General features: G+C 49.9%; 1 protein-coding gene across 1 annotated transcript in view; it reads right to left on the bottom strand.

Annotated features, from left to right (window-relative positions):
- The window catches only part of LOC134910671 (serine/arginine repetitive matrix protein 1-like), a 9,358-nt gene extending 8,695 nt beyond the window's left edge, over window positions 1–663 (bottom strand). Inside the window, exon 1 of the mRNA XM_063918976.1 lies at window positions 350–663. The gene's annotated coding sequence lies outside the window, so the exon portion shown is untranslated. The remainder of the gene's footprint in view (window positions 1–349) is intronic.
- Window positions 664–12,559: the final 11,896 nt, after the last annotated feature.

The following is a 12,559-nucleotide window of genomic DNA, read 5'->3' as shown; positions in this document are numbered from 1 at the left end:
ATATATATATAATATGTACACACACATACAGTACACATATATACACATGTATATATATATGTATATATGTATATCATATGTGTGTGTGTGTGTTTAAATGTATGTATGTATGTATGTGTATATATGTATGCACATGGATAAATATGTACTTTAATTAAAATAAAGTCAACTTTTATTGCACTTGCAAGTGCCACCAGGAAGACAGCAGGCTGCAGAGGATGCTTGACAGTCATTAATAATACTCATGCAGCTATATGTAAAAAAAAAATAATATTATTTTTTTTTTTTTTTAGTGGAGGGGGGTTTCTGGGTACTCGGAAACCCCCCCTGGGTGCGCCACTGTACTTACCTACAAATGTAGTAAAAGCTCCTAAAATGGCTCTGCTCCGGGGTAACAGGAATCCTCCTGACTGTCCTGGAATAAAGCCTGCTGGGGTGTCCAAACGATATCCACAGCAAACAACCAAATTGCTAGCTCTGCACCTCCTCACACCTCTCTGCAGGTTCACAAAATGGCTGCAGAGCACATGCAGCAAACAAGCCCTAATAAAGGGCTGCTTTCGGCGGGAAGGCGAATTCAGTACGCCCACTACTCGCCGATTGGCCGTAATCCGCCTGCGGGAGGGGCGAATCAGTTTTTCATTGAATATTGAGAATACAGGGTCCCGGCGACAGGGCTGCGGCTGGCGATAGCGGGCGAATTATACAGAGGCGGATCTAATGACGCGATTCGCCCGCTATTTCATATACCCCAAAGGGTGTCAGAGTGAGCAAAAAGGTGTCAGAGAGAGAAAGGGTGTCAGGGACAGGAAGAGGGAGAGGAGACAGAGTGCTAAAGTGTCAGAGAGTGCCAAGAAGAGTGAGAGAATTGGAGCAGGGGGGGGGGGGGGGGGGCGGTACTACCTGTTCCAGCATCAGATCTTTTTGGTGAACGGACACTTCATGGCATTAGGCCTCCTTCAACATACACCCGCGAATTTACGGCATTATGTCCCATGAGGGGGCGGGGCTACGATTGTCAGTCACGCCCACTCCACTCTGTACAGGGACTGAATTAATGAACAGCACTCACCAACTGTGCTGATTACTGGAGCCGGCAGTTAGGGTAATCTCTGCAGCAGTGTTGGGGAGGGGTCAGTCTGTGGGGTGCCCTGGCTGTCTGCCCTGCCTATAATCCGGCACTCGCCCCGTCCACCCCTTTATTCAAAGCGCTTTAGCAGGCAATCCAACCGAGCATCTGTATTGTAAACATAGCACATAAGCAGCTCCAACTGCCTACCCCTGTCCGCCAGACTGCCTGAAGTGCCTGAGCCTGGCTCTCAGTGGCTGTGCAGCGGCAGCACTTGGAGCATTTCCCTTCATGCAACCGTGGCTGCAACTTTAAGACATACGGGAGATGTGTAAAGTGTGTAAAAGCAGGACTTTCCTAGCTGCATGCCACTACCGCAGCTATACCTGTGCCCCCAACAGAACTAACCTGCACAATGAATGTAAATCCGCTTATGGTCCCCGGTTAAGGTCCGCCCCCAGCCTCCTCCTCTGGCTGCAGCAGCTCCGTGGCCTCTTTGCACGGTTTCAGGACCCGTTGGAGAAAGCAGGTCTTACGCGGTCATCGGGACGGGAGGGAGGGGGGATTGAGGAGGAACGCGGTCACTTATTTATATTTTAGTTGCACTTAGTGCTGCCCTTCCAGCGCTGCCGCCCATAGGCAGCTGCCTAAAGCTGCCTAGTGGTGGCACCGGCCCTGCTAGCAACCCTGTCAGAAATCTGTGAAATAGTCCGCCTCAGAGAGACTAACCATTCTGGCTGTCTAGCAGGGATCTGCGCTACAACACTGCAATCCTGATTACATGGTATGGAGTCTTCCTGGGAAGACAAATCCTCTGCAGCATATGAAACAGTGTTCCTAGACATGTTGTCACAAACACACACATCAAATACCCCACAAACACACAGTGTATTGATTAGACAGTTTCCCCCCAAGAATGGCTGATAGACACAGAAAATAAGAATTTACTCACCGGTAATTCTATTTCTCGTAGTCCGTAGTGGATGCTGGGGACTCCGTAAGGACCATGGGGGAATAGACGGCTCCGCAGGAGACTGGGCACAATTAAAGAAAGCTTTAGGTCTATCTGGTGTGCACTGGCTCCTCCCCCTATGATCCTCCTCCAGACCTCAGTTAAGATACTGTGCCCGGAAGAGCTGACACAATAAGGAAGGATTTTGAATCCCGGGTAAGACTCATACCAGCCACACCAATCACACCGTACAACTCGTGATAATTAACCCAGTTAACAGTATAACAACAGAGCCTCTGAACAGATGGCTCTCAACAATAACCCGATTTGTTAACAATAACTATTTACAAGTATTGCAGACAATCCGCACTTGGGATGGGCGCCCAGCATCCACTACGGACTACGAGAAATAGAATTACCGGTGAGTAAATTCTTATTTTCCCTGACGTCCTAGTGGATGCTGGGGACTCCGTAAGGACCATGGGGATTATACCAAAGCTCCCAAACGGGCGCGAGAGTGCGGATGACTCTGCAGCACCGAATGAGAGAACTCAAGGTCCTCCTCAGCCAGGGTATCAAATTTGTAGAATTTAGCAAACATGTTTGCCCCTGACCAAGTAGCAGCTCGGCAAAGTTGTAAAGCCGAGACCCCTCGGGCAGCCGCCCAAGATGAGCCCACCTTCCTTGTGGAAAGGGCTTTTACTGATTTAGGCTGCGGTAATCCCACCGCAGGATGTGCCAGCTGAATAGCGCTACAAATCCAGCACGCGATAGTCTGCTTAGAAGCAGGAGCACCCAGCTTGTTGGGTGCATACAGGATAAACAGCGAGTCAGTCTTCCTGACTCCAGCCGTCCTGGAAACATAAATTTTCAGGGCCCTGACTACGTTCAGCAACTTGGAATCTTCCAAGTCCCTAGTAGCCGCAGGCACCACAATAGGTTGGTTCAAGTGAAAAGCTGATACCACCTTTGGGAGAAACTGAGGACGAGTCTTCAACTCTGCCCTATCCATATGGAAAATCAGATACGGGCTTTTACATGACAAAGCCGCCAATTCTGATACACGCTTGGCCGAAGCCAGTGCCAACAACATGACCACTTTCCACGTGAGATATTTAAAATCCACGGTTTTAAGTGGCTCGAACCAATGTGACTTCAGGAATACCAAAACCACACTGAGATCCCAAGGTGCCACTGGAGGCACGTAAGGAGACTGAATATGCAGAACTCCCTTGACAAAAAGGAAATGCAGGAATCGACCCAGTTGAAATTCCTCCGTTGGGGCCTTCCTGGCCTCACACCAAGCAACATATTTCCGCCAAATGCGGTGATAATGTTTTGCAGTTACATCCTTCCTGGCTTTGATCAGGGTAGGGATGACTTCCTCCGGAATGCCCTTTTCCTTCAGGATCCGGTGTTCAACCGCCATGCCGTCAAACGCAGCCGCGGTAAGTCTTGGAACAGGCAGGGCCCCTGCTGCAGCAGGTCCCGTCTTAGCGGTAGAGGCCATGGGTCCTCTGAGAGCATCTCTTGAAGTTCCGGGTACCAAGCCCTTCTTGGCCAATCCAGAACCACGAATATAGTTCTCACTCCTCCCCTTCGTATTATTCTCAGTACCTTGGGAATGAGAGGCAGAGGAGGAAACACATAAACCGACTGGTACACCCACGGTGTCACTAGAGCGTCCACAGCTATCGCCTGAGGGTCCCTTGACCTGGCGCAATATCTTTTTAGTTTTTTGTTGAGGCGGGACGCCATCATATCCACCTGTGATCTTTCCCAACGGTTTACAATCAATTGGAAGACTTCTGGATGAAGTCCCCACTCTCCCGGGTGGAGGTCGTGCCTGCTGAGGAAGTCTGCTTCCCAGTTGTCCACTCCCGGAATGAACACTGCTGACAGTGCTAACACGTGATTTTCCGCCCATCTGAGAATCCTTGTGGCTTCTGCCATTGCCCTCCTGCTTCTTGTGCCGCCCTGTCTGTTTACATGGGCGACCGCCGTGATGTTGACCGATTGGATCAGTACCGGCTGGTTTTGAAGCAGGGGTCTTGCTTGGCTTAGGGCATTGTAAATGGCTCTTAGCTCCAGAATATTTATGTGTAGTGAAATCTCCTGATTTGACCACAGTCCCTGGAAATTTCTTCCTAGTGTGACTGCTCCCCATCCCCGAAGGCTGGCATCCGTGGTCACCAGGACCCAGTCCTGTATTCCGAATCTGCGGCCCTCTAGGAGATGAGCACTCTGCAGCCACCACAGTAGAGACACCCTGGTCCTTGGCGACAGGGTTATCCGCTGCTGCATCTGAAGATGCGACCCGGACCACTTGTCCAACAGGTCCCACTGGAAGGTTCTTGCGTGGAACCTGCCGAATGGAATTGCTTCGTATGAAGCTACCATTTTTCCCAGGACACGCGTGCATTGATGCACCGACACCTGTCCTGGTTTTAGGAGGTTTCTGACTAGAGATGACAACTTCTCTGCTTTTTCCACTGGAAGAAACACTTTTTTCTGGTCTGTGTCCAGAATCATTCCCAGGAACAGAAGACGTGTCGTCGGGACCAGCTGTGACTTTGGAATATTGAGAATCCAGCCGTGCTGCTGCAGCACTTCCCGAGAAAGTGCTACCCCCACCAACAACTGTTCCTTGGATCTCGCCTTTATCAGGAGATCGTCCAAGTACGGGATAATTAAAACACCCTTTTTCCGAAGGAGTATCATCATTTCGGCCATTACCTTGGTAAAGACCCTCGGCGCTGTGGATAACCCAAACGGCAGCGTCTGGAACTGATAGTGACAGTCCTGTACCACAAATCTGAGGTACTCCTGGTGAGGAGGGTAAATGGGGACATGCAGGTAAGCATCCTTGATGTCCAGGGAGACCATGTAATCCCCCTCGTCCAGGCTCGCAATAACCGCCCTGAGCGATTCCATCTTGAACTTGAATCTTTTGATATATGTGTTCAAGGATTTTAAATTTAAAATGGGTCTCACCGAACCGTCCGGTTTCGGTACCACAAACATTGTGGAATAGTAACCCCTTCCTTGTTGAAGGAGGGGTACCTTGATAATCACCTGCTGTGAATACAGCTTGTGGATAGCCTCCAACACTGCCTCCCTGGCGGAGGGAGTTGTTGGTAAGGCAGATTTTAGGAAACGGCGGGGAGGAAACATCTCGAATTCCAGCCTGTACCCCTGAGATACTACTTGAAAGATCCAGGGATCCACCTGTGAGTGAGCCCACTGTGTGCTAAAATTTCTGAGACGGTCCCCCACCGTACCCGGGTCCGCCTGTGGAGCCCCAGCGTCATGCGGTGGACTTAGCGGAAGCGGGGGAGGACTTCTGCTCCTGGGAACTGGCTGTATGCTGCAGTTTTTTCCCTCTACCTCTGCCTCTCGGCAGAAAGGATGCGCCTCTAGCCCTCTTGCTTTTATGGGGCCGAAAGGACTGTACCTGATAATACGGTGCCTTTTTCTGCTGTGGGGCAACTTGTGGCAAAAATGTTGATTTCCCAGCTGTAGCCGTAGAAACAAGGTCTGAAAGACCATCCCCAAACAGCTCCACCCCTTTATAAGGCAAAACTTCCATGTGCCTTTTGGAATCGGCATCGCCTGACCACTGCCGAGTCCATAACCCTCTCCTGGCAGCAATGGACATTGGCCCTCATTCCGAGTTGTTCGCTCGGAGTTTTTCATCGCATCGCAGTGAGAATTCTCTTAGTGCGCATGCGCAATGTTCGCACTGCGACTGCGCCAAGTTATTTTGCTATGAAGAAAGTAAGTTTACTCACGGCTTTTTCATCGCTCCGACGTTCGCATTGTGATTGACAGGAAATGGGTGTTACTGGGCGGAAACACGGCGTTTTAAGGGCGTGTGACTCAAAACGCTACCGTTTCCGGAAAAAACGCAGGCGTGTCTGGAGAAACGGTGGGAGTGCTTGGCCGAACGCTGGGTGTGTTTATGACGTCAGCCGGGACCGAAAAGCACTGAACTGATCGCACAGGCAGAGTAAGTCTGGAGTTACTCAGAAACTGCTAACTCGTTTGTGATCGCAATAATGCGCATACTTCGGTCGCACATTTAAGAAGTTTAGATTCACTCCCAGTAGGCGGCGGCTTAGCGTGTGTAACTCTGCTAAAATCGCCTTGCGAGCGATCAACTCGGAATGAGGGCCATTGCGCTTATTTTTGATGCTAGACGGCAAATATCCCTGTGCATCACGCATGTATAAGACTGCGTCTTTTATATGCTCTATTGTCAGTAAAATAGTGTCCCTATCCAGGGTATCAATATTATCCGACAGGGAGTCTGACCACGCAGCTGCCGCACTGCACATCCATGCTGAGGCAATAGCTGGTCGCATTAAAATGCCCGTGTGTGTGTATATATAGCCTTCAGGGTAGCCTCCTGCTTTCTATCAAAAGAAACCCAAAAGAATAAAATAGCAGCGCTAATAGAAATATTGTATAACAATTCTAATACGAAGGATTGAGTGAAAAAAATTCTTCAATTTAATAAAACATAAATTAGGCCTCAATACAAATTGGATACAATATCCATGCAAACACTTTTAAAACAATCATATATGGGTCAATTAATTATAGCTGCCTATCACATTTATATCCGTTCCTGTTGTTGAACCTGGAACATATAGCAGATGGAGACGGACTGACAGCGCAGTCACACCAATACACTTTACCCGAAGACCGCTAGAGGTGTAGTCCCTTAAGAGTGTCTCTGGTATTTTTATTCAGAACCAGCCAGGTTTGGGATCCTCATTTGGTACGGTGTCCTCTTTATAGAGATGGGGTAAATGGTGTTCCTAGTTGTTGGATGTTTGTCCCGTTTTTTCTGCAGATGGCAAAGTCCAGTATTTGGTCCGGATGTGATACGGCAGCAAAGAATGTCACAGTTATTGACCCAGGTAGCCTCCTGCTTTCTATCAGCAGGTTCCTTTAGGGCGGCCGTATCCGGGGACGGTAGTGCCACCTTTTTTGACAAACGTGTAAGCGCTTTATCTACCCTAGGGGGTGTTTCCCAACGTGACCTATCCTCTGGCGGGAAAGGGTACGTTGCTAATAACCGTTTAGAAATTACTAATTTCTTTTCGGGGGAAGCCCATGCTTCTTCACACACCTTATTTAATTCCTCAGATGCAGGAAAAACTACTGGCAGTTTTTTCTCACCAAACATAATACCCTTTTTTGTGGTACCTGGGATAATATCAGAAATGTGTAATACATTTTTCATTGCCTCAATCATGTAATGTGTGGCCCTATTGGAAGTTACACTAGTCTCATCGTCGTCGACACTGGTGTCAGTATCCGTGTCGACATCTGTGTCTGCCATCTGAGGTAACGGGCGTTTTAGAGCCCCTGATGGCTTTTGAGACGCTTGGACAGGCACAAGCTGCGTAGCCGGCTGTCCCATGTCGTCAAACCTTTTATGTAAGGAGCTGACACTGTCACGTAATTCCTTCCATAAATCCATCCACTCAGGTGTCGACCCCGCAGGGGGTGACATCACATTTACCGGCATTTGCTCCGCCTCCACATCATTATCCTCATCACACATGTCGACACAGCAGAACCGACACACCGCACACACACAGGGAATGCTCTGACAGAGGACAGGACCCCACAAAGCCCTTTGGGGAGACAGAGGGAGAGTATGCCAGCACACACCAAAGCGCTATATAACACTGGGATATCACTATACAGAGTGTTTTCCAATATAGCTGCTTGTATTTTATATACTGCGCCTAAATTTAGTGCCCCCCCCCCTCTCTTTTTTACCCTTTTGTAGTGCAGGACTGCAGGGGAGAGCCAGGGAGCGATCCTTCCAGCGGAGCTGTGAGGGAAAATGGCGCCAGTGTGCTGAGGGAGATGGCTCCGCCCCTTTTTCGGCTGACTTTCTCCCGCTTTTTGTGTAAATCTGGCAGGGGTAATTTACACCTATATAGCCTTAGGGTGTATGGTGTATGTTTTGCCAGCCAAGGTGTTATTTATTGCTGTTCAGGGCGCCCCCCTCCCCCCCAGCGCTCTGCACCCATCAGTGACCGGAGTGTGAGGTGTGCATGAGGAGCAATGGCGCACAGCTGCAGTGCTGTGCGCTACCTTGGTGAAGACCGAAGTCTTCTGCCGCCTATTTTCTGGACCACCTTCTTGCTTCTGGCTCTGTAAGGGGGACGGCGGCGCGGCTCCGGGACCAGATGACGAGGTCGGGTCCTGTGTTCGATCCCTCTGGAGCTAATGGTGTCCAGTAGCCTAAGAAGCCCAAGCTAGCTGCAAGCAGGTAGGTTCGCTTCTTCTCCCCTTAGTCCCACGTTGCAGTGAGCCTGTTGCCAGCAGATCTCACTGAAAATAAAAAACCTAAATATACTTTCTTCCTAGGAGCTGAGGAGAGCCCCTAGTGTGCATCCAGCTCAGCCGGGCACAGAAATCTAACAGGGGTCTGGAGGAGGGTCATAGGGAGGAGCCAGTGCACACCAGATAGACCTAAAGCTTTCTTTAATTGTGCCCAGTCTCCTGCGGAGCCGTCTATTCCCCCATGGTCCTTATGGAGTCCCCAGCATCCACTAGGACGTCAGAGAAATTGGAGCCAACCCTCATGCAACGCTATTAGAGGTATAGGGAGACCCCAACCCGTGCTGACTGTGTCCCTTAATAGATGACACAGTCTATACACAGCCTCCCCTCCCTTCTACAACCCCCTGGTACCGTACAGATAGCTGGAGTTGCTCTGGAGGGACCTGGAAATCCACTGGAAGTGATTGCAGGCAGGGAAAATGGTGCGGAATGCTGCTGGGTCCGCTCTGAGAAGCTCCGCCCCTTCAATGGCGCCGTCTTCCCGCTCTTGAAGATTATACTGACCTGATGAATTTTGTGCTGGCTGAGATCCGCGGACCCCGACAGGCTGGAAATGGTCAGTGCAGGGTATCTTGCTGGCTAAGGGAGCCCCTCACAGCGCCGCACCTCAGTACCGCTGAGCCATCCAGGATAGCGGTTAATACTGAGCTCCCACCCTTAAAGCCGCCCTCTTCACACTGACCCCCCCGCTTGTAAGGGGGGATAGTGACTAACTCGCCGCACTTCAGCTCATTGAGGGGGTGGCGGCTGGCTGCTGGGGTGAGCGTTCCCTTGTGGCGGGGCGCGATCTGTCCGCTCTGTAGCTTGATGTCCAGTCAGCAGACACAGTGGCTCAAGACCCCGCAGAGCGGACACTGCTCCCCCCCCCCCCCACCACCACCACCCCCCCAGTCCCTTGATGCAGGGAGGCTGTAAAACACTCTAAAATAACTTTTCTAGCTGTGACCGACTCCTCAGGGCAGTTTCTAAACTGAGTCTGGTAAGAGGGGCCAGCCCACACTATTAAACTCAAAGTGCCAATGGCTCCTGGTAGACCCGTCTATACCCCATGGTACTAATATGGACCCCAGCATCCTCTAGGACATAAGAGAAACTTAGAGATCATTTAAGCTATTAGGATTCCAGCAGAACACACATAATCGTTTAGATGTATAGGGGTAGTGATGCGCACACTACAGAGACCCTAAAACGTCTATATTGAAGCAATATAATTCTTTCAGGGCACAGAAAGCAGATGGATACAATCCAGTGGCTACAATTCTAACTCAAAGAAGCTACTGTGGCAACAAAAATTACAATATTTGGACACACTATACGAATAATAAAGAGTGGTTTAGTATTTTATTGTTTCACAGTAATCACAATTGGCACTTTTTCACTTGCAGTATATTTTGCTTATTGTTTTATAGAGAAAAGTTAAAAAAAAAATGTATATATATCCTTACGAAGTTCCCAGCATCCACTAGGACGTCAGAGAAAATAAGAATTTACTCACCGGTAATTCTATTTCTCGTAGTCCGTAGTGGATGCTGGGAACTCCGTAAGGACCATGGGGAATAGACGGCTTCGCAGGAGACTGGGCACTCTGGAAAGTTTTAGTACTACCTGGTGTGCACTGGCTCCTCCCCCTATGACCCTCCTCCAAGCCTCAGTAAGGACACTGTGCCCGGACGAGCTGACACAATTAGGAAGGATTTTTGAATCCCGGGTAAGACTCATACCAGCCACACCATATAACTTGTGATAGGAACCCCGGTTAACAGTATGATAACAATGGAGCCTCTGAACAGATGGCTCGCAATAACAACCCGATTTGAGTAACAATAACTATGTACAAGTATTGCAGACAATCCGCACTTGGGATGGGCGCCCAGCATCCACTACGGACTACGAGAAATAGAATTACCGGTGAGAAAATTCTTATTTTCTCTGACGTCCTAGTGGATGCTGGGAACTTCGTAAGGACCATGGGGATTATACCAAAGCTCCCAAACGGGCGGGAGAGTGCGGGTGACTCTGCAGCACCGAATGAGAGAACTCCAGGTCCTCCTCAGCCAGGGTATCACATTTGTAAAATTTTGCAAACGTGTTTGGCCCTGACCAAGTAGCCGCTCGGCAAAATTGTAAAGCCGAGACCCCTCGGGCAGCCGCCCAAGAAGAGCCCACCTTCCTTGTGGAATGGGCTTTTACAGATTTAGGCTGCGGTAATCCCACCGCAGAATGCGCCAGCTGAATGGCGCTATAAATCCAGCGCGCGATAGTCTGCTTAGAAGCAGGAGCACCCAGCTTGTTGGGTGCATACAGGATAAACAGCGAGTCAGTCTTCCTGACTCCAGCCATCCTGGAAACATAAATTTTCAGGGCCCTGACTACGTTCAGCAACTTGGAATCTTCCAAGTCCCTAGTAGCCACAGGTACCACAATAGGTTGGTTCAAATGAAAAGCTGATACCACCTCCGGGAGAAACTGAGGACGAGTCCTCAACTCTGCACTATCCATATGGAAAATCAGATAAGGGCTTTTACAAGACAAAGCTGCCAATTCTGATACACGCCTGGCTGAAGCCAGGGCCAACAGCATGACCACTTTCCACGTGAGATATTTCAAATCCACAGTCTTAAGTGGCTCAAACCAATGTGATTTCAGGAACCCCAAAACCACATTGAGATCCCAAGGTGCCACCGGAGGCACAAAAGGAGGCTGTATATGCAGAACTCCTTTGACAAAAGTCTGAACTTCAGGCAGTGAAGCCAGTTCTTTCTGGAAGAAAATCGACAGAGCCGAAATCTGGACCTTAATGGACCCCAATTTGAGGCCCAACGTCACCCCTGCTTGCAGGAAATGCAGGAATCGACCCAGATAAAATTCCTCCATTGGGGCCTTCCTGGCCTCACACCAAGCAACATATTTCCGCCAAATGCGGTGATAATGTTTTGCAGTGACATCCTTCCTGGCTTTGATCAGGGTAGGGATGACTTCCTCCGGAATGCCTTTTCCCTTCAGGATCCGGTGTTCAACCGCCATGCCGTCAAACGCAGCCGCAGTAAATCTTGAAACAGGCAGGGCCCCTGCTGCAGCAGGTCCCGCCTTAGCGGTAGAGGCCATGGGTCCTTTGACAACATCTCTTGAAGTTCCGGGTACCAAGCCCTTCTTGGCCAATCCGGAGCTACGAGTATAGTGTTTACTCCTCGCTTTCGTATAATTCTCAGTACCTTCGGAATGAGAGGCAGAGGAGGAAACACGTAAACCGACTGGTACACCCACGGTGTTACTAGAGCGTCCACAGCGATTGCCTGAGGGTCCCTTGACCTGGCGCAATATCTTCTCAGCTTTTTGTTGAGGCGGGACGCCATCATGTCCACCAGTGGTCATTCCCAACGGCTTATCAGCATTTGGAAGACTTCTGGATGAAGTCCCCACTCTCCCGGGTGGAGGTCGTGCCTGCTGGGGAAGTCTGCTTCCCAGTTGTCCACTCCCGGAATGAACACTGCTGACAGTCCTAATACGTGATTTTCCGCCCATCGGAGAATCCTTGTGGCTTCCGCCATTGCCCTCCTGCTTCTTGTGCCACCCTGTCTGTTTACATGGGCGACCGCCGTGATGTTGTCTGATTGAATCATTTACTGGCTGGTTCTGAAGCAGGGGTCCTGCCTGGCTTAGGGCATTGTAAATGGCCCTTAATTCCAGAATATTTATGTGAAGTGTACTCTCGTGAGTCGACCACATTCCTTGGAAATTTCTTCCCTGTGTGACTGCACCCCAGCCTCGCAGGCTGGCATCCGTGGTCACCAGGTATTCTGAATCTGCGGCCCTCTAGTAGATGAGCCCTCTGCAGCCACCACAGTAGCGACACCCTGGTCCTTGCCAACAGGGTTATTCGCTGCTGCATCTGGAGATGGGACCCGGACCATTTGTCCAACAGATCCCACTGGAAAGTCCTTGTGTGGAACCTTCCGAATGGAATTGCTTTGTACGAAGCTACCATTTTCCCCAGGACCCGTGTGTATTGATGTACCGACACCTGTCCGGGTTTTAGGAGGTTTCTGACTAGAGATGACAACTCCTCTGCTTTTTCCACTGGAAGAAACACTTTTTTCTGGTTTGTGTCCAGAATCAATCCCAGGAACAGATGGCGTGTCGTCGGGACCAGCTGTGACTTTGGAATATTG

This window comes from Pseudophryne corroboree, chromosome 4 (assembly GCF_028390025.1).
Source record: "Pseudophryne corroboree isolate aPseCor3 chromosome 4, aPseCor3.hap2, whole genome shotgun sequence".
Taxonomy (NCBI): Eukaryota; Metazoa; Chordata; class Amphibia; order Anura; family Myobatrachidae; genus Pseudophryne; species Pseudophryne corroboree.
Note: the sequence above shows the minus strand (reverse complement) of the source record. Positions and strands in the feature narration are given on the sequence as shown.